The sequence below is a fragment of the Onychomys torridus genome, chromosome 6 (genome assembly GCF_903995425.1).
Source record: "Onychomys torridus chromosome 6, mOncTor1.1, whole genome shotgun sequence".
Lineage (NCBI taxonomy): Eukaryota > Metazoa > Chordata > Mammalia > Rodentia > Cricetidae > Onychomys > Onychomys torridus.
The window spans coordinates 47,845,829-47,871,336 of record NC_050448.1 but is presented as its reverse complement, the minus strand read 5'-3'; the positions used below and the strand labels follow the sequence as shown (position 1 = coordinate 47,871,336).

At 42.7% G+C, this 25,508-nt stretch overlaps 1 pseudogene; it reads left to right on the top strand.

Moving 5' to 3' along the window:
• The first annotated feature begins 18,345 nt into the window (after nucleotides 1–18,345).
• On the top strand, nucleotides 18,346–21,730 carry LOC118586159 (annotated as a pseudogene).
• Nucleotides 21,731–25,508: the final 3,778 nt, after the last annotated feature.

The following is a 25,508-nucleotide window of genomic DNA, read 5'->3' as shown; positions in this document are numbered from 1 at the left end:
CCAGGAATAGGCAGAGTGCTCATGAGGTCCCCAGAAATTCACAATGATATATCCTCTGTAGTCTGCTGGCAATGGTCGAGAGAAAGCCTGATCTGACCTAGTCTGGTGATCAGATGGCCAAACACCCTAACAGTCATCTTGGAACTCTCATCCAATAACTGATGGAAGTGGATGCAGAGATCCTCAGCCAGGCCCCAGGTGGAGCTCCAGGTGTCCAACTGTTGAGAAAGAGGAGGGTCTGTAAGAGTGTGAATTGTTGAGCCCAAGATTGGAAAAAGCACAGGGACAAATAGCCAAACGAATGGAAGCACATGAATTATGAACCAAAGGCTGTGGAGCCCCCAGCTGGATCAGGCCCTCTGGATAAGTGAGACCATTTAATAGCTTGATCTGTTTGGGAGGCATCCAGTCTGTGGGACCAGGATCTGTCCTTAGTTCATGAGCTGGCTGTTTGAAACCTTGGGCTTACACATGGACACTTTGCTCAGTCTGGAAGGAGGTGACAGGACCTGCCTGTACTGAATCTACCAGGTTTAAATGAATCCCCAGGGGTGCCTTGATCCTGGAGGACATGAGAATGGAGGGGAGGGGCTGGGGGGAAGGCAGGGGTGGGGGCGGGAGGGGGGAGGACAGGGGAACCCATGGCTGATGTATAAAATTTAAAACACATAATAATAAAGAAAAAAATTATTTATTAAAAAAAAAGCAAAAAAGTACTCAGCATGCAAGCTGTAGTGTAGCCCAGTGAGTCAGACAGAATCCTCTTTAGTCCCTACATCTTTATTTGAAAGTGTCCATTGCAATGAGTCACTGGTCTGGTTCAAGGCTGCACTATCAATACTGGGCCTGCCTCTTGGATATCCTGTTGTTGCCCTGTGTCATGGAGATCCTGTAGCTTTGGATCTACAAGTCTGACCCCTTCACATGCTCTGTAGTTCATTGATGAGGTGGGTGTTGGGATGGGCTCCTGATTCTGGGCCTGAGTCATAGCTGGGTTGGTCAGCCTGCCAGCTTTCCCTCATCATCACCATCTGGACGAGCTCTCCAGCACCACCCAATGGAGCAGACAGCAAGGAGCAGGACAGTTCCCCTGCTTTCACACCCTGAGTCAGCTCACCCACATTCACCCACAGGGCCAACTCTATTGTTTTGCCCAGGTGAGGTGCAAGACACACTCTCCTGATTGCTGCACCTGGTGAGGAGCAGGACCACCTCCTGCAGTCTCATGTCTCCAGCTCTGCAGCCTATCATACATGGCGATGGGTGGGGGAAGGGCATATTTCCCCTACCCTTACCTCCCCATGGCATGTAAGAAGGGAGGGCTGCTCTCCTGCTGTCATATGTAGAGACCCACAGAGGTTTCCTAGAAGAACTTACTCAGGGTCCGAGACTCTGAGCTTGCTTTACCCAGCAGGGCTGCATAAGGAGATGATTTGACCATGGGCGTTCTTACCAGGTGTTTGGAAGGGTCTACACTTGGCTGTGTGGTGTGCTTTGATCTAGCAAGGGGGAGGTCTTTTGCCCTGCCCCTTAGCCTTGTTATAAAAAGCCCTTTGGAAGAAGCAGAAGGGGCTGTTGGGTTTTGATCCAGGTCCTCCCAATGCTATCCTGTGTTTCTGTCTGTCTCTTCTCTGCTATCTTTCTATCTACACATTTTTTTAAATTTTTTTATTATTATTATATTTGTGTTTTAATTTTACACATCAGCCATGGGTTCCCCTTCCTCCCCCCTCCCACCCCCACACCCACCTTCCCCCAATCCCCTCCCCTCCATTCCCATGTCCTCCAGGATCAAGACTCCCCTGGGGATTCATTTAAATCTGGTGGATTCAGTACAGGCAGGTCCAGTCCCCTTATCCCAGGCTGAGCAAAGTGTCCCTGTGTAAGCCCAAGGTTCCAAACAGCCAGCTCATGCACTAAGGACAGGTCCCGGTCCCACAGACTGGATGCCTCCCAGTTCAAGCTATTCAATTGTCTCACTTATCTGGAGGGCCTGATCTAGCTGGGGGCTCCACAGCCTTTGGTTCATAATTCATGTGCTTCCATTCGTTTGGCTATTTGTCCCTGTGCTTTTTCCAATCTTGGGCTCAACAATTCACACTCTTACAGACCCTCCTCTTTCTCAACAGTTGGACACCTGGAGCTCCACCTGGGGCCTGGCTGAGGATCTCTGCATCCACTTCCATCAGTTATTGGATGAGAGTTCCAAGATGACTGTTAGGGTGTTTGGCCATCTGATCACCAGACTAGGTCAGATCAGGCTTTCTCTCGATCATTGCCAGCAGTCTACACTGGATGTATCATTGTGGATTTCTAGGGACCTCTCCAGCACTCTGCCTATTCCTGGTCTCATGTGGTCTTCATTTATCATGGTCTGTTGTTCCTCATTCTCCCTTTCTGTTCTTGATCCAGCTGGGATCTCCTGCTCCCCTAAGCTTTCTTTCCCTCAAATCTTGCCCTTCATTACTCCCACTGTTGTCCAGGTTGTTCATGTAGATCTCATGCATTTTCTGTCATTGGGTGATCCTTGGGTCTTTCCTAGGGTCCTGTTTTCTAGGTAGCCTCCCTGGAATTGTGTAGCAGTCTCGTCATCTTTGTTTTACATCTAGTATCCTCCTATGAGTGAGTACATACCATGTTTGTCCTTCTGAGTCTGGGTTACCTCACTCAGGCTGATTTTTTTCTAGGTCCATCCATTTGCCTGCAAACCTCATGATGTCATTGTTTTTCTCTGCTGACTAGTACTCCATTGTGTATATGTACCATATTTTCTTTATCCATTCTTCAGTTGAAGGGCATCTAGGTTGTTTCCAGGTTCTGGCTATTACAAACAAAGCTGATATGAACATAGCTGAGCAAATGCCCTTGTGGTATGATTGAGCATACCTTGGGTATATGCCCAAGAGTACTATAGCTGGGTCTTGGGGGAGATGGATTCCCAATTTTCTAAGGAAGCGCCATATTGATTTCCAAAGTGGCTGTATAAGCTTGCATTCCCACCAGCAGTGGAGGAGAGTTCCCCTTGCTCCACATCCTCTCCAGCATAAGCTGTCTTCTGTGCTTTTGATCTTAGCCATTCTGATGGGTATAAGGTGGTATCTCAGAGTCGTTTTGATTTGCATTTCCCAGATAATTAGGATGTTGAGCAATTCCTTAAATATCTTTCAGCCATTTGAACTTCCTCTGTGGAGAACTCTCTATTTAGTTCTATAGCCCATTTCTTAATTGGACTGTTGGGCATTTTGATGTCTAATTTCTTAAGTTCTTTATATATTCTGGATATCAGCCCTCTGTCAGATGAGGGGTTGGTGAAGACCTTTTCCCATTCTGTAGGCTGTCGCTTTGTCTTGTTGACTGTGTCCTTTGCTCTACAAAAGCTTCTCAGTTTCAACAGGTCCCATTGATTGATTGTTTCTCTCAGTATCTGTGCTACTGGTGTTATATTTAGAAAGTGATCTCTGGTGCCAATGCGTTCAAGAGTACTTCCTACTTTCTCTTCTATCAGGTTCAGAGTAACTGGATTTATGTTGAAGTCTTTGATCCACTTGGACTTAAGTTTTGTGCATGGTGACAAATATGGATCTATTTGCAGCCTCCTACACATTGACATCCAGTTATGCCAGCACCATTTGTTGAAGATGCTTTCTTTTTTCCATTGTACATTTTTGGCTTCTTTGTCAAAAATTATATGTTCATAGGTGTGTGGGTTAATGTCAGGGTCTTCAATTCAATTCCATTGGTCCACATGTCAGTTTCTACAAGTTTCTTATTCCTCTTTCCTCCACATAGGAACCCTTTAAAAGGTGGGAGGCCATCACAGGCTGGCTCACCTGTGCCTCCACCAACAAGGTCAGCTCTGGTGTGCTACTTAGGCTAGGTGTCATGCCCACTCTCCCAGGAGGGGAGTCTATCTTGCAAGGTTTTTCAGGAAGGAAGGTTAGAAGAGAAGCTGGCAGAGAAGGTTTGATGGCAGCTGGCAGGCTCTCTGGTTGATAACTAGGACAGTGTGAGGGCAGCTCTCCTAAGAAGTGAGTGCATGAAAGCTTTAGTTTCAATAACAAAGGAAGAAAAGCTGACAGAGAAGACAAAATCCATTCCAGGTGTCTTGGTTGCATGAGCAATTGCAGCTGCAGCAGATCAAAACCACAGTTTTAGACAAGGTGGGTCCAGAGAATTTGCAGTTTTTAGTAAGAGATTATTGGAGGGAGGGTGGGAAGGAGAGAGACAGAGAAAGAAAGAGAGAGAGAGAGAGAGAGAGAGAGAGAGAGAGAGAGAACCTGGGCACAGAAGCTACACTGGCAGAGGGAGAGAGGGTGCTGGGAGGTCCCCTTTTCTCTGCACTGGGACACCCAGAGCACCAACAAGAAGTCATCTTACAAAAGAGCCGGGATGAGTTAGCAGATCAGTGGTGCTCTGGGAACCTACAGAACGTGTTGGGACCTAAAGTCTGAGTGAGGTCTGGCCTGTATGATATCTATAGTTAGGAAAAACTGAATCCAAACTGTGCAGTGGACTGCAGAGGAGAAATCTGACCCCATCCATTGCCAAGTGGATCACCTAGGAACAGCATGAGCAACCACCCCCCAGGAGAGTGCACAGAGGCAGAATTAGGACTGTGCCCCACCCACACTGAGGAGGACCAGGCAAGACCTGTGTGGTGGTTTGAATAGGAATGGTCCCATAGGCTCACAGATTTGAATGCTTGGCCACCAGGGAGTGACACTGTTTGAAAGAATTAGGAGATGTGGCCTTGTGGGAGGAAGTGTGTCACTGATGATGGGCTTTGAAGTTCCAAGAGCCCAAGCCGGGCCCAGTGGCTCTCTCTTCCTGCTGCCTGCAGATCCAGATGTAGACGGCTCAGCTACCTCTCTAGCACCATGTCTGCCTGCATGATGCCATGCCCTCCACCACCGAGATAACAAGGAACTAAATCTCTGAAGCTGTAAGCCAGCCTCAATTAAATGCTTTTCTTTATAAGCATTGCTATGGTACCCAGGGATTAAGCACACATTCACTGAAGGTGAAACTTAATAGGCAATCTAGCACCTCTCTAGTTTTGAATTCCATCACACTACTTTGCATCTGCAATGCAGAAGCCTGCTGACATCAGACAGGAATTTGGCATGGACCAGAGGAAAAATACACAGGCTTTAGAACTGGACACATCTGGATTAAGGTTACCAACATGCCGATTTCTAGTTGTGTGGCTTGGGCCTCAGATCCTAAGTTATGGGAGAACCAGAGAAAAGATTAAAAGCAAAATTGTATTTGAAAACAACATAGTTCAGAGAGCAAATAGTGCCTGGAACTCAGGGCCAACACATTCATGTCATGGTATCAGGGATTCTGTTTAACCTTTGACAGTGTCCCACTCCAGGGCGAACTACAAAACAGATCCTCTGAAAAGGTTTGAACAGATGTGGTGCCGAGCACATGGTGACTGCTGCCTACATGTGATTTTAAAATCTGAAGATCAAAACGTAGATGTGACTGCCCTGGCCAGAGGGGTTTCAACAGGGGCAACCCACCTGTGGGAGCAAATGAAAGAAAGAGGGGACACAAAGGACGACAGCAAGACAGGATTCTGATCAAGCTGCAAATTTTATTTTCCTCCACAAGGCTTATATAGCATAGAAGGAGAGGGAGCAGGAAGGAGGGAAGGGGAAGGGACATGGAAGGGGTGCAGAACGTGGGAGACGTGCAGATTGTGCAACTGCAAGATGTCAGCTAAGGTCACTGGTCAGGGTTCATTTATTCTGTTGCTAGGCTACCTGACCATGGAATGCTCTTTACATTTGGTTATCATGGCACCTCACTGGAATGGCTTCTTATCTTTGGGAGCCTCTGGTTAGTAAACAGGTCTTACTACTCTGGGGAAAGGCAGTGGTCTTATAATTTGTTCTCTGGCCTAGCTAGTACTTTTCCATGGTTCATGTTTGGTTGCTGACATCTTGGTCCCTAACGTGACTACAGGGACAGTGTGCTGGTTAGTTTGCTGTTGGTTTTTGTGAATTTGAAACAAGTTATAGTCAGTCATCTGGGCAAAAGGAACATCAAATGAAAAAAAAAAAATGCCTCCATCAGATTGCCTGTAAACCAATAATTTGCTTGATTAATGTCATTGATTGTAATAATGATTAATGCGGAAGGATTCAGCCCACTGTGGGTGGTACCACCCCTGGGCAGGTAGGCCTGGATCTTATAGTAAAGCAGACTGGGCAAGTCATGGAGCAAGCCAGTAAGCAGTACTCCTCTGTGGCCTCCACTTCAGTTACTGCCTTCAGGTTCCTGCCTTGAATTCCCACACTGACATCCCTCAGTGTTTGACTGGTGAGCAAAATAAACCCTTTCTTCTTCAAATTACTTCTGGTTATGGGGTTTTACACAGCCAACAGAAAACAAACTAAGTCATTTACCTGGAGAACATCAATGTCAATATCTACAATCAAGAACAAATAAATGGTCCTGGGTCAGCAAGATGGCTCAGTGGATGAAGGCACTTGCTACCAAGCCTGAAGAGCTGAGTTTGATCACCTGAGGGCCACATGGTTGAACGAGAGAACCAACTGTGGAAGAGAACCAACTCCTCTAACCCCACACTCATACTCCGTGATGCATGTGCCCCTCCCACTAAATAAACAAATGAAATAATCTTTTAAACAATTATATGTAACTTTATGTATATATATGCACACACACAAAAAAAAAAAAAACACCATGGAAAACAGAAAAAAAAAGAGTTGCCATGGTCACTGTGTCTCTTCACAACAATACAACACTGACTAAGACAACCTGCTCCTGTGCCCCACATCTATGGGGTTGCACAGAGCAAGGGCTATCTGTACCACACCCTACACCCACACCCACCTCCTTAGTCTGTAAAAGCTCACACAGGGACCAGAGAAGCACCCATCACACATATCTCTTCCCTCAGTTGATTATTTGCTTTGATGTGCAGGAACCATTTTTATTAGCTGTGATCTTATTTAGGAATCTGCTATTTTGCCTGGGCTTTTAGGTTGCATTAAAACACACACACACACACACACACACACACACACAAAACCAAAAACAAAACTTTGTCCAAATAAATGCTCTTCTTTTTTTGTTTTGTGTTTCCTTCTACTAGTTTCATAGTCTAGAATCTTACATTTGAGATTTTGATCAATTTTGAGTTGCATTTTATGTACTGAGAGACACAACAGTCTGGTTTCTTTATTCTGCACATGGAGCTGTTACCCAGTTTTCTCAGCATCGATTATTGAAGATATTTTCCATTCTCTGGTGTATATTGTTTCTGCCTTTGTGGAATATTGGTTAGCTATAAATACAAAAATTTATTTCTCAACTTATCCCACTTTTTCAGTGTGTGTTTTATACCAGCACCTGTTGCCATAACATCATAGTATATTTTGAATCAGGTATTCTAATGTCTCCAAATTTGTCCTTTCTGTTCAAACTTGTTTTGACTAAGTGGAGTCCTCTGTAACTCCATATAAGTTTCATAATTGTTTTTGTAGTTATGTAAACAAAGTTACCATATTTTTATAGGAATTTTACTGATTCTGTAGACCTGCTCCAACAAGTCTCCAGTTCCTAGAGGTTCCACAACCTTCCCAAATAACACCATCAGTGGGGGAACAAGGGTTCAAACACATAAGCCTGTGGGGATACTACAGAGTCAAACCACAACATGACCTAAACTGAAGATGTGGTGAAATTAGCTGGGATGCTTACATAGTACAGGTTCTCATTTCCAGTGTGCTAAATCAAGTCGCAGGTGCACTATGCCCGTGAGTGTATGGGAGTCATATGAGTGCATGGTCACCTGAATGTGCAAGTGAGGCACTTATCAGTGCCAGGTGCTTCAGAATGACTTCACTGGGTGTCTTAGTGCTGCCTTGCTAAGAGAGGTATACCAGCTGCTTCCTTGGGGTGAGAGTGGGAACATAGGACTGCTCATCTGTTTCTTGAAGACTCATCGGGCCAAGCATCTAAAAATGGACAGCTCAACAACTTCATGTGACCACAGAAGAATCTGCTCACTTTCTGAAGACCACGTTGGCCAAGCCTCCCAGAAAGGGCTACTCAGCTGCTTCTCTGGACCTTTGTGTTCCAAGCCACTAAAGATGCTGGATAGACTTTGGAGTGTCTCTTGGAGCTGAGGGTGAATAGACCAGCATCTGGCTGCTTCACAGTTATCAGGAGAGTGCAGAACTGCCCAGCTGTTTTCCTGAGTCCTTAAATGCTGACACACATACCACCCCTCCACCCTCCTAATCCCCCACACCCACTTCCACCCTTGTGAATGCTTCCCAAGGCCAAATAGACAAGCCTTCTAGTGGGTTTGCATGGTTGGGTTAGCAGACCTGCTTTGTTACTGCCCAGAAATGTAAAACCCATTCTTGGTTTTGGATATATCCCACCCCCAAGAGGCCATATTTGACTGGCATGATGCAATTTTTCTAAATCTGGTCTTGAACTACCTTACTCTCCAGTTGATGTCATGGTAATAGAAAGACATTCCCACTCTGGCCAATGAAAATACAGTCTACTCCATGTGCTATATAAGCTTCATCTACTGCTCTGCCTGATTCTTCTTGCTGGATAAACGTTTGGGATCCTGGTCTGCAAATCCTCTGCATTCAGCTCTCTTCTTCCAGGCACTCTGCTCTTCCATGGTAATGCACTGGCCTCCTACTCTGTTTCCTCAGGTAAGGTGGGCTGCCAGGTTCTGCTTGCTTTTCCCTTTCCAAGTACTGAATCCCGCCCACTCTGTAAGCTTGGGAAATAAATCATAAAGCTCATCTTATCTGTTCGTTTTTCTCAGAAACTTCCAATGTCTTAAAAACATTGTTCCAAATATTTTGTATGGTTAAGTTGCTTAAGATAAATGTTGTCTCTAATAGCTGATAACCAACAAAAATGGAAGTTGATTATAATCTTATATAAAATCAAATTTTATTTAGGCCCATCATCTTCCTACAACTTATGTAAATCAGATTATGCTGGTTAGTTACATGAACTACATTAATAAAATACTGTGGTGATATATGGTATCCCCCACAATATTGTGCACCCTAATAAAGCTTATCTGAAGATCAGAGGAAAAAAGCTAGCCACTATATTAAACATAGAAGTCAGGCAATGGTAGCACACACCTTTAATCCTAGCATTAGGGAAGCAGAGATCCATCCAGATCTCTGTGAGTTCAAGGCCACACTGGGAACAGAACCGGGCACAGTGACCTTTAATCCCAGCGCTAGCCATAGAGGTCTGGAGGTCTGTACAGACAGTCAGAAAGTGATGTAGCTGGGCAGAGAGAGGAAGTGAGATGCAGAACAGAAAGGCATATAGGCATGGGTATACAGGAAATAGGTCTCTTTAGAAGCTGATGAGTTGGTGAGGTGAGATGTAGCTGTGGCTTTTCCTATTCCTCTGATCTCTCGGTTTTTACCCCAATATCTGGCTCCAGGTTTTTTATTAATAAGACCATTTAGCAATTTGACTTACAAAATATATCCTTAGGACAGCTTTTTTATTGTGAATACATACAATTCTTTTAATAGCTATTAAATAGCAAACTTTTCATTGTGATAGTTCCTGAGAATGAGAAAGTTATTAAAATTAGCATTACCATGTAATTATATTTTAATTTTTTTAAAGATGAAAAAATTTAAATCAGTGTTAGTTATGTAAGAAGAATATGTTAAATATGCCTTACCTAGTTATTATAATTAGGGAACACTCAAATTTACTTAAGCATTTTAAATTCGAGTTTGCCATCAAATTTGATAAGTAGACCTCATTTAGAACAACTTGGATTTTAGGAAAGAATTTAAAATTTTAACTGCTTTAAAAACCAGAACAGCAATTTTAGTATTATATATTTAAAGCCCTTAGACATATGAAGTAAATAAATTCCAAGTGTACAGGTCTTTTAAGAACCATTAGTTAATTACTTTGAAAACCTCTAATGACTTCTTTCAGATTTTGATTAGAATGCCAATTATTCCAAATGACATGTTCACTATAATTTGATCTTCCTCTATTTTAAAACTATTTCCACTTGTGATGAGATTGCTTTCCAGCAATTAGGCTAAAAATGTGTCTTAAATATTCAACACTAGAACCTAAATTACGTGAACAATAACACTCCATCCATGAAATTCTACAAAATCTTTTTAGAATTTACTAAAATAAACACACTTGTATTGAATGAAATAATAATACTCCTGAAGAAAGAATCCTATCACAATTCTGGGGCTGGCAAGGGCTCAGTGGATTAAGCATTTGTCGTGCAATTTTAAAGACCTGCATTTTGATGGCATCCTAAAACTCACATAAAACTGGACATAGCAGCACATGTCTGTAATCCCAGAACTCCCAATAGTAAGGTAATAGAGGAGGTGGAAACAGGAGAAGCCCTGAAGCCCACAGAGCAGCCAGCCTGGCACAGTCCTTGGCAAACAAGAGACCCTGTCTAAAACAAGATGAAAGGCAAGCACCGATACCCAAGGCTGTCCTCTGGCCCTGTGGCATGTACTATACATCCACACTCACAGGAGCACACCAAACATACACACATATGCACATACCAAACATACACACATGCACACACAAAATATTGCAAAACTTTCACATCTAAGTTGTGACAGTCACTCAAATCTACATCCATGAAACAATATTAACATTAATTCTGGTGTCAACCTAATAATTCTTCTTCATGATCTTATTTGTTAAGAAGCAGAATTTTTTTTCACAGAGATTTACTTAATTCATGTTAAATACCCTTGAAGCCAAAGAAGTAAAAACATGCATACCTTCCTCCTCCACGGACTTGACAATCTAGTTGTAAAAGAAGGCAGAGAACCATAAGCAAGTAAATATCAGAATAGGTATAATAAGCTATTTATAACTTGGTACACAATAATGCTATTTATTAAAAATCTACCATATCCAGGAATTCTATGTGTCTACTCCTTTCAAAAATTATTTGGAATGGGAAAATTAAAATTCTTTAGTTGCAAAGACACCTTTATTTGTTCCCTCTCTTCGTATCCCCTCTGCCCACCCTTGCCTTTTTCCTTTCCCTTATGAGGATAGATTCATTTTCTCAAGTCAGGAAAGAAACAAACCCCTAGCTCCATTGTGACCCATCTTGAAACTTGGCGTTTATGCTCTCATAATCAGAGAAGAGAGTCAAATGTTTTCTCCTTCATTTATTTCTTTTAATTCATCCAGGAATGGTGGAACCTACCTGGAATGCCAACACTCAGAAGGCTGAAGCAGAAAGGTCACAAACTGAAGTCAAGCCTGTACTGACATGGCAAGACCTGTTTGTAAACAAGAACGAAAACCTTCTAAAGTAAAAGTACATATTCATAAACCCCAGCTCAAGTGTCTGTGCTGTAGAGGGCCCTGTGGCTACCAGGATAATGAATACCATTCATCCAATGGACGGAGTCTTTACAAGGAGAAGGGATGGATAGCGGAGTAAGATCACTGAAAAATACACTTACAATTAATAATACTTTAATAGTTTTGGGAAAAATCAAGTCATTTTCTCAAATTACAGATCAGCAAAGTGAACATGCGTGTTAGCCAGATCTCTGTCACTGGGTCAGGTTGTTTGAAGAGCTGGGAAGTTTCATCTAGCCTTGTGGTTTCAGAGGTCTCAGTCCACATCAGAGCTCTGTTGCTCTGGGCCTGTGGTGATTGTTACATCAAGGTTCAGTGTAGAGGAACATTTCCACTGCATGGTGGCAGAGAAGCTAAGAGCTGGGAAGCACCTGCGTCTCAATAGTCTTTCAAGGATATTTCCCTGATAACATAACTTCCCTTCCACCAAGCTCTGCTTCTCATGGGTTCTGCCACCTCCAAAAGGCACTGCAGACTGGCAATTCTTTAACACAAGAAACTCAAGGGACATCCCAAATCCAAACTGTGGTGACGCATTTCTCAGCCTACAAAACGATGATAAGATTGTAAATAGGTGGACAAAAATATGGCCAAGGGCCAGCACTGACCCGCTGTCTGCTTTGTAAATGAAGTTTAACTGTGACAAAGTCAAAGAAACCACTCACCTGGTTGTGTGTAGTTCCCTTCAGCAGCAGAGTGGAGCAGTTGTGATAACAACATATGATTCCCAAAGCCTAAAACACTTCCTGCCTGATCCCTCAGAGAAGACCTCTATCCACCACCGATGGTGATATAAAATTGGCATAGCTACTATGAAAATCGGTAGAGAGGATTCTTTTAAAACGAAACGTGAGACTACCATATTACCCAGTGACATCACTCCTGGATACATACCCAAAGAACACTAAGTACTACTACCGTGATGCTTGCACATCCTTGTTTAATGCTGCGCCGTTCATAACAGTCCAGAAATGGAACCAGCATAGATGCTATCAACTGATAAATGGATAAGAAAGATGCATACATATACACAATGGAATTTTATTCCACCATCAAGAAAAATAGGAGACAATCATATGTCAAGCAACTCAAGCCAGACTCAAATACTGCATGTTTTCTCTCCTATGTAGATCCTAGGTTTTGACTGGGGGTAGCTTAAGGTAGAAAGGAAGGGAAGAAGGGGTAACAGAGCACATGTGACATGAACATAGAAAGGGAACTATTTTAGGCAAAGGAAGGGGATCCTGGAGAAGAGGGGAGGATGGAACTTGTGGAGGAGACCCCATAACAACAGGGTATTATGAAAACTCTGTAATGAAACTCATTACTTTGTTTGCTAACAATTAAAAAAAAACTAATGAAAAATAAAAAATAAAACATCAAGTATTAAAAACACACAATTTTAGCCGGACCATGGTGATGCACACCTTTAATCCTAACGCTTGGGAGGCAGAGGCAGGTGGATCTCTATGAGTTCAAGTCCAGCCTGGTCTACAGAGCAAGTTCCAGGACAGGCTCCAAAACTACACCAAGAAACCCTGTCTCAGAAAACCAAACCAAACCAAACAAACAAACAAAACCATAATTTTTAAAAATAAGTATTCTGGAACTAGGGAGCTGTTAGCCAAAGGTTATCGAAGGCCATTGATTTGGACTGAGCTCCTACACTTAAGTCCAATAGACCAGACTAAACAGGAGTGACTCATGCCAAAATACCATGGCACCGGCCACACTGCATCCAACCTTCCAAGATATCAGGAAGAAAAAGATAGCAACCAAATCCCCAAGCGGGCTGGTTTTAACTGGCATGCTGAGGAAGCTCTCCGCTTTAGTTTTAGCAGAATAAATAACCTTGAACAGCTCTTCGGCCTTTTGTGGTGGCTGCATGCTCTCCCGCCTTCCCCTGACTGTGCAGCCAGCCTCCTGTGCGCAGCCCACTGGAACAGCGTACTCGGAATTGTGTGCGGTTCAGGAGCTGCAAGCAAAGTCAATTAATTTCGATCCCCAGCACTAGTGGAAAAGCCAATTAAGATCTTTCAGCAAATGTGTTGTCTTTTTTTTTTTCTTCAGACGGAGCGGTGCTTGTTACAGTTCTCGGGGAGCACCCTCAAAGGCTCTGTGTTACACACTTTAAAGGGCTCATTTCATTATGTGTTAATTATTTCTCGACCAAACTGTTAGTTTTCTTGAAAGACAAAGTCAAGGGGTCTCCTGTCAAACTTCTTTCTCTTATCATGGTTGCCACTGTTTCATTAGAATTCAGAAAGTAGCGGCTCTAATTCTACCAACGTGTCTGCATCTTGCAGCTGTACTTCTTCCATTACAAAGAACTCCCCTTATCAACTAGTGGAGTACAACAGTACACAGCTCCCACAGCGTGAACTTGAATCTTGCCTTTTCGGTGTCTCAGGGCAGGGGCTGCCACTGTGGCAGCTTCCCGGTGAGTGATGGGATGGGAGGCGAGGCTTGCACTGTGCACCGTCTTTCCCTGCGGGTGTCTTTTGTTTCGATGCTTAAACATCCCGTTCTTCACAACTGGCTGTGCCCTTCTCTTTCAACTTCATTAGACGCTTTTCCTTGTTGTTTTATTAAGCTACATCACATATAATGCGATTCGTGAAAACCATGTTCTTCAATCATTTATAGTCGTGAAATAATGAGATCACCGCCACAATGAAGTTTAGAACATTTTCATTACTCCCCCACAAAGAAACTCTATACCCACGGGGAAAAATAAAAAAACCACTTCAGTGTTTCTGTGATCTGCATTCCACCTCCTGCCTCATGCACTCATAACCTACTTCTTGGCTTTCTGGCAGCCTGTGATAGGCATCCCATCTAAAGAGCCTCAAGCAATAGCTAGCCTTCTGGGTCTTCTGTTTCCATTTGGCGTATTTTCATGGTTCATCTCCATTGTAGCCTATGTTGATCATGTGTTTTATTACTTTCAATGACTGAATATTTATTTTGTGGAAAGGCCACATTTCATTCACCCGTTCCTCTGTGGATGGACACGTAGACCGATTCCAATGCAGCTATTATGAGTAAGGCTCTTATGAACATTTGTGGACTAGTATTTCTGAGGATTGATTTCATGTTTTGATGGACAACTGGAAGGAGAATTGCTAGTCTTCTTTCAGTTTCATTAATCCTTTTCAGGAACTGCCAGACTTTTTCCAAGGAGGCTGCCCCCTTTGACATTCTCTCCGTACACCAGCAGGGCCTGAGACGTCCCCTATCTCTTTCGATTTAAATGTTTTATTTCAACTGATATCTCACTGTCATGTTTATACACATAGTTCTGAGGGGAAATGAGACTGGCATCTCTTTTACCATTTTCATAGCTCCTGTAGAGAAACATCTATTCAGATGTCTCCCCTGTGTGGAAGGGTATTTGTCTCCTTATTGTGGTATTGTGGAAGTTCCTTATGTAGTTTGGATGTCAGCTCTTCTCAGGTATAAACTGTAAATTTGCTTTCATTGTATAATTTTTCTTTTTATTTGCTTGAGTGTGTCCTTTGAAATGCACAAGTTTTTCATTCTGATAAAGTCCAATTCATCTATTTGTTGTTGTTCAAGGTTTGGGCTTTGACCTTGAGAAAGCACGCACTATTTTCTCCAAGGTCTCACATATCTTCCAGAAGCTTTACGTGTTATGTCTTACAGTTATATCTAGGTCTATTGTGAGTGAATATTTTAATGGCCCCTTCTTTCCCACTTCTATGATTATTGTTTCTCTTAGTCTTAGTTTTTCAGCCTCTTTGTATGACGTCCTTAGGTGTGAAATTCTTTGTATGTATGTATCCTTCTTATAGCCTATCAGTGGTTGTCTAGGGAATATATAGAAATCTATACACAGAAGCACCTCACACTGAAGGAATAGTCAAGCTGCCTTTAGAATAACTTTAAAGAATTCATTTTTCTGTGTAATTTTGCATCTTATCAAAAGCAACGAGATGAGTGGAATTAGATGATGGGGACCACTGCTGTGCTTGTATGTAAGGATGTGCACTCATGCCTTGAAATTGGTACCTGGGAAGTTTGGACAAGTTTCCTAGGATGCCATGTACAGAGCAGCTCTGTTGACTCCTCTCCCTTCTTGTTTAATGCTCAGGCATTCCTTTCAGGGTCTCATTTTTGTTTTCATTCGCAAACCTTTACACAGTGCCAAAATCAAAATTATAGCGAGGTATTTTGGGTTGGGTCTGTAGTGTCACTCAGAGAACTATGTATCAAGTCTTGGTAGCCTGTCTGTGGTGCTGCTGGGCAGTGGTGGACCTTGGAAAGATACAGCCCAGTGGAAGGCAGTTCTGGAAAAGGGTTTTAGGAAGCTGGACACTTCCTGCTGTTGCTTTCTGGCTGCCATGGGGTGAGCTGCCTCACCACAGGCGTCAAAGCCAACTGACAATGACTGGTATGGGGGCGCAAAATAAGCATCTCCTCCATCTAAGTTGGCTTTTCCAGGTTTTTTTTCACAGTTATAGAAATTTAAATAGCACACAACTTAGAACAAAAATTCCCCCATTAATCCTGTTTTCTCATTCTTGACCCTGACCCCCATCTAAGTAACCATTTTTAAATTTGTCTTGATTTATTATTCTACTATTTCTTACCGAAAATATGAACATTGATGTATTTGTACCCATATTCCTCTTTCCTACACAGAAGGTGTCATATACCAAAGCCATTCCTCTCTCAGAGCTTCTCTACTTCTACGTATGTCTCTGTTGGGTGGATGTGCCATGATTTACCCCATCTGTCCTCTGCTGGACATTCAGTAATATTTGTTTACCTCTGTACTCATTTTCAGTTACTATATAACAAACCATCGTAAATTTAGGAAATTGTGTTTAAACAACACAATTACTGGGGGTAGAGAAACAGTTCAGCTATTAAGAATACTGGCTGCTCTTCCAGAGAACCCGTTTCTGTTCCCACCATCCACATGGTGGTCCACAACTATCTCTAACTCCAGTACCAGGGGATTTTCCAACCCTCATCTAGGCTCCATAGGAGCCAGCCATGCATGTAGCACACAGACATACACATTTCAAAAATAGCAAATAAATGATACAAATTTATTATTTCAGAGCTTCTGTGAATCAGGAGTTGAGGACCCAGTGGACTAAGTCCTTGCATGGCATCTCCCCAGGGCAAAATCAAGGTATCAACCCAAGCTATAAACACACCCAGGTCCTTGGGTTGCTGCAGTTCAGTTCCCTGAAGTTATAAAGTCCTTGCTTTCTTGACAACTATCAACTGGCTTACTCTTAAAGGATCTTCCCATGCAGGTCCTCATCACAACTCCCCTCCTTGTATTATTAGGTATATTTCTAGTAATATGCTTCTCCAAAGCCATAAAGAGACTCATTGAAGGGCTCACTCACCAAGTCAGGTATGCCTAGCATAATCTACATTTTCACTAATTCCAAGTCAATTGATTGGAGACTTAAATTACATCTAAAAATGCATTGACCTTTATTAGATTACATAACCTAATTCTGAGAGGGACACCCTGTGATATTCAGATTCTGCTTCCACTCAAGAAGGGTTTACACAAGACAAACACCAAACAAAACTCTCAGGCCCACCACAGAATTTTGCCATTATATTTAGCATACAAACTATGCCACAATGAAGAAATCTGCATATATGTACTTTTGTATTTTTATCAATGTATCATTGGGATAAATTCCTAGAAGCAGGATTATCCATGTGTATTTTTGCTATGTATTAACAAAGTTGCCTCATAGAGGTCAGACAGTTTTGTATTATCAGTAACAATATGAAACAGAGCCTATTTTCCAACAGATATAGAGTATTTTGTCAAATTTTGGAGGAGTCACTCTTGACAATAAACAGCATCTTAGGATAACTTGAATTTTTTATTATTAGAGTATAAGTATGTTTCTATTTGAAAATGCTGAAGGGTTATTTTGACTCTATCAGAGGAAAGGTGGCATTAGCAGCTGGGTCCCAACAACAGTCTGTGCTGTGGTCAGCAATGGGAAAGCTGAGGTGCCCAAGGCCTTACACAGGCAACAGTGTTCCTCCCCAAAGCTGGCTCTAGAGTGTCATCATGGCCATGGTCCTGACTGCTTTATCTGCCAGTATGCCTGCTTGCACCAATAGGCTTCTTCCTTGGCCTTCCTGGAAACCCCAGGAGCAATTTCATATTCTTTCAATAAAATCCTTTTTTGTTGTTGTTTTATCGACCCAGACTGATATATCTTCATTTTTTCCTTGTAGAAATTAATGACAACTTCCTGAAATGTTTTCATATGAATCAAAATTATTTCAATAAAATGTAAATTAGCTTGATGGTTACTCAGGAATGAGAAGTCTCAAGTTTTTTGGCAAGAAAAAGAAGTTTAAATTACAATGATCTTGACATAACACATTGCCAGCTTTAATGTCCAATTTATTTCTACTTCTTGTTTCTAATAGGTACTTAACCACAAAGATGTGCATTATTATAACCTTGACGACCTCACTGTTTCATTCATCTTCGTGTATAATTTTGTTGCACTTGATACTTTCACAACCCATGGAAAGTCAAAGTAGATCCTCAAGATTTCTGCTAATTCTTTGGCCGCTGTATCTGCTTGGCCTCCTTCCACCTCCGTGCCCTGAGATCCTTCAGTTCTGCTCCATCTCACTCTATCTTAACCCCTTGCCAAGGTTAAGATGTGCCAAGGTTTTATAGCCCTTAATAGATTCAACTGATTCTTCAGCCATGTTTCCTTATGGGAGCAGGAGGAGGAGGAGGTCACATCAAGTGATGCTGTGCTGTGTTGTCTCTCATTTGCTATATTTGTAGGAAGGAGGACATTTGGGTGGTTTGGCTTTCTTTGGTTTAGTGTTCAGGATTGAAGCCCAGCTAAGTGTGTCCCCAACCACTAAACTACACCCTTAACTTATGCGATGTCTTTGAAGGTAAATCAAAGACCTACCATTTTGTTGACTCTCATTTTTCCTCTTTCTATTAAATAAAGAGGTCATGGTCATTATCTGAAGCTTTGGGACCCATTGATCTTCACAGAGCTACTGCCTCCTTTTTAACCCAATAGTAAGCTTTTGGGTCTTAATTCTTTGTGCATCTCTTTGTGCTGATGGGCCCATGACCTTGAAAAGAGTTAGAATTAGAAATGCAGCTGCAAGAAGAAAAAAAAACTACCTACATTTGGGTAAAACTGAGCAGTGGAAAGTCCAGTTTGTTTATATATTTATCAAAAATGTGATTCCTAACAAGACAATTCTAGAATGATTTTTGTGTGGTTTTTTTAATACTACTGCATTTTCCCTGTGGTATTTAGAATCAAAACTACCTTCACTCAGTTTTAAACACATCTGTGTCAAATACCACCAGAATCCCCTAAGACGTTGAACTCTGAATCAACCCTTCTTCTGTAGCCATATCAGTCAGGGTGTCTTTAGCAAACCCTTACTCATTGCTACTATTTTTGTTAACAAGGAAGGAATTACAAACCCAGGCTTCTGTTTCAAGATTCAAGAGCAAAGTAACTCTAAAGAACTCTGTGATACAGTAGACTACTTTTTTCATTTTTTTTATTTATTTATTTATTTATTTATTTAGCTATTATCAGCTTGATACAGTATAAATTCTTATCCTAATAGTGAAATGTTTCATTGATGCTTACCCAGTAATTGAGTAAAACCAAAACTTGTTATAATACACAGTCATCCTAGGGTCCCCCTGCTATATAGCCTCCCTGGTTCTGTGGGTTGCAGTCTGATTGTTCTTTGCTTTATATCTTTATTTATGAGTGAGTACATACCATGTTTGTCCTTCTGGGTTTGGGTTACCTCACTCAGGATGATATTTTCTAGTTCCACCCATTTGCCTCCAAATTTCAGGCTGTCATTGTTTTTCTCTACTGATTAGTACTCCATTGCACATTAGTAGACTACTTCTTAAATATAACACAGTAGCACAGACACTGAGAACAATAATCAATAAATGGGACCTCCTGAAACTGAGAAGCTTTTATAGATAATAATTCCTATTGTATATAGTCTTGTATTAGGTTAGAACCTTCTTATTTAGACAAAAGGGGGAGATGTAGTAGGTAGCCATTCCAGCTTTGACCTTGAAGTTCCAACCCCCATTGAGGCTTCGGTAACTGTCACCCCTACATGGCAGAACCGAGAGAGGACCCTGAAGACCTGAGATCCGGATGTGCTGGCTCTCTTGGTTCCTGGATCCTGGACACTGGAGGTAGACTGAACAGAGTTCTCCAGAGAACACCGCTGGACTGTGCAACATCTTTCCCAGACACTGTTACCTATCCCTTCACTTGTAAGTTACCCCACAAAATAAACTATGTAGAGTTGCCTTAATATTTAAACCAATAGGAAATAGATGAGATCTCCTGGGTAAACTGGGGATGGGAAGGCAATGGAGGGTAGGGGATGGGGAATGAGAGAATGGGGGTGGGAGCATTGGAGAATGAGATGGTTGAGCAGGAACAGGGGCACAGTGGGAGAGCAATGAGGGAGATATCTTGATAGAGGGAAACATCATGGGGATAGGGAGAAACCTGGTTCAAGGGAAGTTCCCAGGTATCCACAGGGATGACCCAGCTTAGACTACTAGCTGTGGTGGAGGGGGTGCCTGAGCGTGCCTACCCCAGTGATCAGATTGGTGAATGCCCTAACTGTCATCATAGAGCCTTTATCCAGGAACTAATGGAAACAGATACAGAGAGCCAAGACCAAGCTCTGGGAGTCCAGTTGAAGAGAGGGAAGAGGGGTTCTATGAGCAAGGAGTATCAAGACCATGATGGGGAAACCTACAGATATCTGAACCAAGCCAGTGGGAACTCATGAACTTTGGACCAACAGCTGTGGAGCCTGTGTGGAACTGGACTGGGCATGGGTGAGACAGTTGCATAGCTTGATCTGTTTGAGGGGCCCCTGACAGTGGGAATAGGATCTCTCCCTGGTGCATGAGCTGGCTTTTTGGTGCCCATTACCTGTGGTGGGATACCTTAAACAGTCTTTATGCAGGGGAAGGGGTTTGGACCTGCCTCAGCTGAATGTGCCTGGCTTTGCTGACTCCCCATAGGAGTCATACCTTTCAGGAGAAGGGGATGAGGAGTGGGCTAGGAGGGGAGGCTGGAAGGGAATGAGACGAGGGATAATGGGGGAGATCCGTGGTTGGTATGTGGAATGAATAAAAAGTAATTTCTTAATTTTAAAAAAAAAAAGAACTCTGCCATGTTGCCAGGAATGGATACATCATTGGCTTTCCTAATTCCAGAGCATCAGGAAATTTGAGTACTCTGCCACTTCCAGCATCAGCTTAGTCAAAAAGCTAACCCTCCTCTGGTGTGATTCTGACCTGCATGTCTATTCTGAGGAGCAGTAGGCAGTTATCTCCATCCTACACACCTCACAGCAAAGTGCATGCCTCTCTACCTCATGGAAGACTCAACGGCTGAGCTCTCTGAGGTCTCAGAACCATCTCTTCTCTTGCAAATTAAAGGCCAACAAAGGTTATCATTTTTAAGATGGATACCAACTGAATAAGCACGCTACCATTAAGACAGTCATTTTAGCAACTGGAACAAAAGATGAATTGCACATCATTGAGGCAGAAGCAATGAATTAAGAAGGCAGTCCAATCAAAGTCACACTGGCAACTTTTAAAACGCCTGTATAACGAATGGTTTCCCTTGGGGGCTTTGAAATGACATCCCCTGTGGTCTTGAGGTTGAAGTGTGGTTCAGGGACTGTGCACATTAGTGGACAATACCCAGTGGCTGTAGAGGAAGATGCAGATCAGAAGAAGATGAATAGGACGTAAAACTCTTAAGTGACCTGCCCTGGAAGTGGTAACAAGGTTCCACCGAAAAAAGGAAAACTTGATGAAGATGATGGTGATGATGACAATGATGAAGATGGGGAGGAGGAGGAGGAGGAGGATGAAGATGTGGAGGAAATGGAAGAAAAAGTTCCAATGGAAAAAATTTTGCATGAGCTCCCACAGGCAAAATGGACAAAAACCAAACCAGAATGGAAAAAGATTTAAAACCATCAATTCCAAGATGAAAAGGTAAATTTAAAAAATCTTTCAAAACACAGGAAAAAAAAACTCCTCAAGTACCAAAAGGACCTAGTTCTATATAGACACTAAGGCAAAAATACAAGCAAGCATGAAAAGGGATGGTTCTCTTCTCAAAGTAGAAGCCAAGTTCACGATGTGAGGAACAGCTTCCAGATGACTGACTAGGAAGCTGTTCACAATCTCTGGCAGTGGAGGAATCTCTCTAAGAAAACAGTTTAAACTGTGTGAAATAGTCCATCTTACTTCTATAGCAGCTGATATCTGGTGATCCTTTTTATAATGTAAATTGAGAACTTCCCCTACTGTGTTTGATAGTGGATCCAGGTTCCATTGCCAAGAGTGTGGTGTCTAAAATACCTGTTGAGTTTTCAAGGATGGAACTCCACACTTTGCTTGGTTGTAAGTAAACCTGGACTGTTATGATCAGACATAGTAATAGTGGTGGTCAGTTGTGAAAATGGTGAGGAGACAGAAACATACATATGAAATAAATTCTGTATTTTAACAAAGGAAAAAGAGCTGATCACTTCCTAGTTCCCACACCTGTCAACACAGAGCCTTCAGTCAATAAACTTACCCAAGCAGGTATTCAAAACTGTCAACTGAGTAAAGCCACTAATGAGTTATTCTTGTGCCAAACTTACTGTAAAGGTAGATTTTCTCTTTCTCTCAAAACAGAGAAAGAGCATCTGTGACATGCAACTACTGGTTAGAAGCTCTGCTCTTGGCAGAGCCAGTTATCCACACAACAGAGGACCACTTTGTATCTGGCACCCATTTCCCAACGAAACCTCTTTAAAAGATGCCACTGTTGGGAACTTAACACTTTTCAAAACACTAAGCACAACTTCTGTTAAGATTTTTGACAGGCTTTTTGATGCCAACACATGCCTGTGTCGTTTTGACATATCAGGAACAGCAGAGTCAAGTGTGATGCCAAGCGTCGCAGGGGCTCCATCTGCACCACAATCAAAAGTCTTCCTAGGCAAAGTTCAGCTTGGCTAAGAAATAATGCATCATTCTGAAACTTCAACAGTGTTTTTATTCTCCAAAAGAGGTTCTAAAATAGTGCTTCTTTTTGGTGGTGTCAGCATACATAGACAAAAAATAGGAACTTATGGGAGCAGGAGGAGGAGGAGGTCACATCAAGTGATGCTGTGCTGTGTTGTCTCTCATTTGCTATATTTGTAGGAAGGAGGACATTTGGGTGGTTTGGCTTTCTTTGGTTTAGTGTTCAGGATGGAAGCCCAGCTAAGTGTGTCCCCAACCACTAAACTACACCCTTAACTTATGCGATGTCTTTGAAGGTAAATCAAAGATCTACCATTTTGTTGACTCTCATTTTTCCTCTTTCTATTAAATAAAGAGGTCATGGTCATTATCTGAAGCTTTGGGACCCATTGATCTTCACAGAGCTACTGCCTCCTTTTTAACCCAATAGTAAGCTTTTGGGTCTTAATTCTTTGTGCATCTCTTTGTGCTGATGGGCCCATGACCTTGAAAAGAGTTAGAATTAGAAATGCAGCTGCAAGAAGAAAAAAAAAACTACCTACATTTGGGTAAAACTGAGCAGTGGAAAGTCCAGTTTGGTTCAGAGGTGACAAGTGGGAGACACATCAAAAGTTATACAGAAGAGCATATCATTTAGGAGAGGCTGTGTTTCAATTATCTCCCCTTGCTCTAAGTTTGGTATTCCCAGTGCAAAATGTTTTGTCAAGATCTCTCCAGGGTTGGGGAAATAGCTCAGAAGAGAAAAGACTTACTGTTCAAGTGCAAGGACCTGAGTTCAAATCTCCAGAAATGACATACAAGGTGAGTGTAGAGACACACATGTGAAACCAAGTTCCTGGAGAATCAGAGACAGGTAGAGATGAGGATCCACTGGCCAGCCAGTTAGCTGAAAGAGTGCATTCCATTCCCAGTGAGAGACCCTATCTCAACACTAAAGTGGAGAATGATTGAGGAAGACACCCAGTGTCAACAACTGGCCTCTACACATATGCGAATAGACAGTGTACTCAGGTTGGACCTAACCATCACTGTCTTGAAGCTACCCACAAGCCCCTCAGGAAATCAAGCCTGTTAACATTCCCTTGCTGGGCTGAGATTGCAATGGCTGTCTTAGTAGTTAAAACAGTTGTCACACAAGGGAGGGCTGCAGTTCATCTCTCCAGAGTCCATGTAAATGAGGGATGGGTGGTAGCATGACTGAAAAATAGAGACAAAAGATCCCTAGAGTATGCTGGATAGAAAGCCTGGCCGTATCAGAGAGCTCTGGGTGTGGTTGAGAAATTGTGTCTCAATGAGTATGATGGAGGAACATTGGTGATGTCAACTTCCAGCCTGTACACAGAAGCATACATATGCGCACACACACACACACACACACACACACACACACACACACACAAGAAATATGAGTGGGATTATACTCACTTATGTAGAGAGAATGAGGTTCATGAGACTCATGTGGTCTTTCAAAGATCCTTCCAGTTGCACAATGTAAGAGATTTATTGGTGAAATTATTAAGGCCACTCTACATAGTTAAAAGGGAGGTTTATTTTGTGGGGTAACTTACAAATGAAGGGATAGGTTGCATCGTCTGGGAAAGGTATGGCGCAGTCCAGCGGTGTTCTCTGGAGAATTCTGCTTGGTCTACCTCCAGCGTCCAGGGTCCTGGAACCAAGAGAGGCCTCTCCTCTCGATCCTGGGTCTTCAGCGTCCTCCCTCAGCCCTACCTTGTGGGCGTGATCATTACCGAAGCCTCAATGGGGGTTGGAACTTCCAGGCCAAGTCTGGAATTGCTACCCACTACAGAGATTAATGGCCGACTGGAGAGGGACACCTTGGTGCTGTCACCCATGTTCCTGAATGATGTGTTGGTTGACCAAGCTGGACTTGAGCTGAGCCCTGTCTTTGACTGTCAGTGTTTTCTCTATCTGGGATAAATCAACATGTCTTTGTCTTCCAAAGACAAGTCACATAGCAAACTGGGACTACTTCCTTTATAGTCTTGCATTTCTAGCACAACTCTGAGCAGGTGGGCATACCTAGCTCTTCCCACACGCATTGGGTACCTCCATCTGCTCTCCTTATCCTCTTCTTCTGTGGGGAGGGGAGGATGATCAGAGTTCTGGTCTTTGGAGCAAACTGAATTCTCAAATGAGGCTGCTTTTCCTTAACAGCTTGAAGTTGTTTTCCTCAGCTTCATTTCCATCTTGTTTTTTCAATGTAGTTATGACCTTGGTTGTTTGGAACAAGTTCACTGTTACTGGAAGGGTAAATCTGGTGATATTCTCTGCTGACTGGCCCATCCTAGTTTCAAAGGACTGTTTAAACCTCTGACCTCAGAAGCTCTCCTGCCCTCTAACTTAGCTTTCTAGAAGAGCCTTACACAGAGGTTAATACAACCTTAAATAGATGCTAACACGGGGACTCAAGATCCACTGCCATTTGGGGCTTAAAGGAGACGAAAAGAGAGCATAATATCACCCAGAAATGAAGACCTTCTGGAAGCCGCACTGCTCTGTTCTAAGCATGACTTGGCCTCTACAGGCACTGCATTCCATGTTGATGCCATCAACACCCTTCCATTGCTACCCAACTGACATTCACAGATGTGTATCAATACTGCAGCTAGAACCAGAAGCTAAGGACACCATCACCTTCTACACTTTGCCCGTGGTCCAAGAGTCCATCCCATTAGAAAAACCTACCTGGAAACCAGCTATAAGGAGAGGCTGGCTGGGTCGTGGTGGCATATGCCTTTAATCCCAGCACTCGGGAGGCAGAGGCAGGTGGATCTCTGTGAGTTCGAGGCCAGCCTGGTCTACCGAGTGAGATCCAGGAAAGGCACAAAGCTACACAGAGAAACCCTGTCTCGAAAAAAACAAAAACAAAAAAAGGAGAGGCTGGAAAAAGTAGTCCTCATGCTTTGCCCCCTAGTAATAGAGGATAAGTGTGAGCCTCAGTACTCCCAGACAACAACTCGTACAC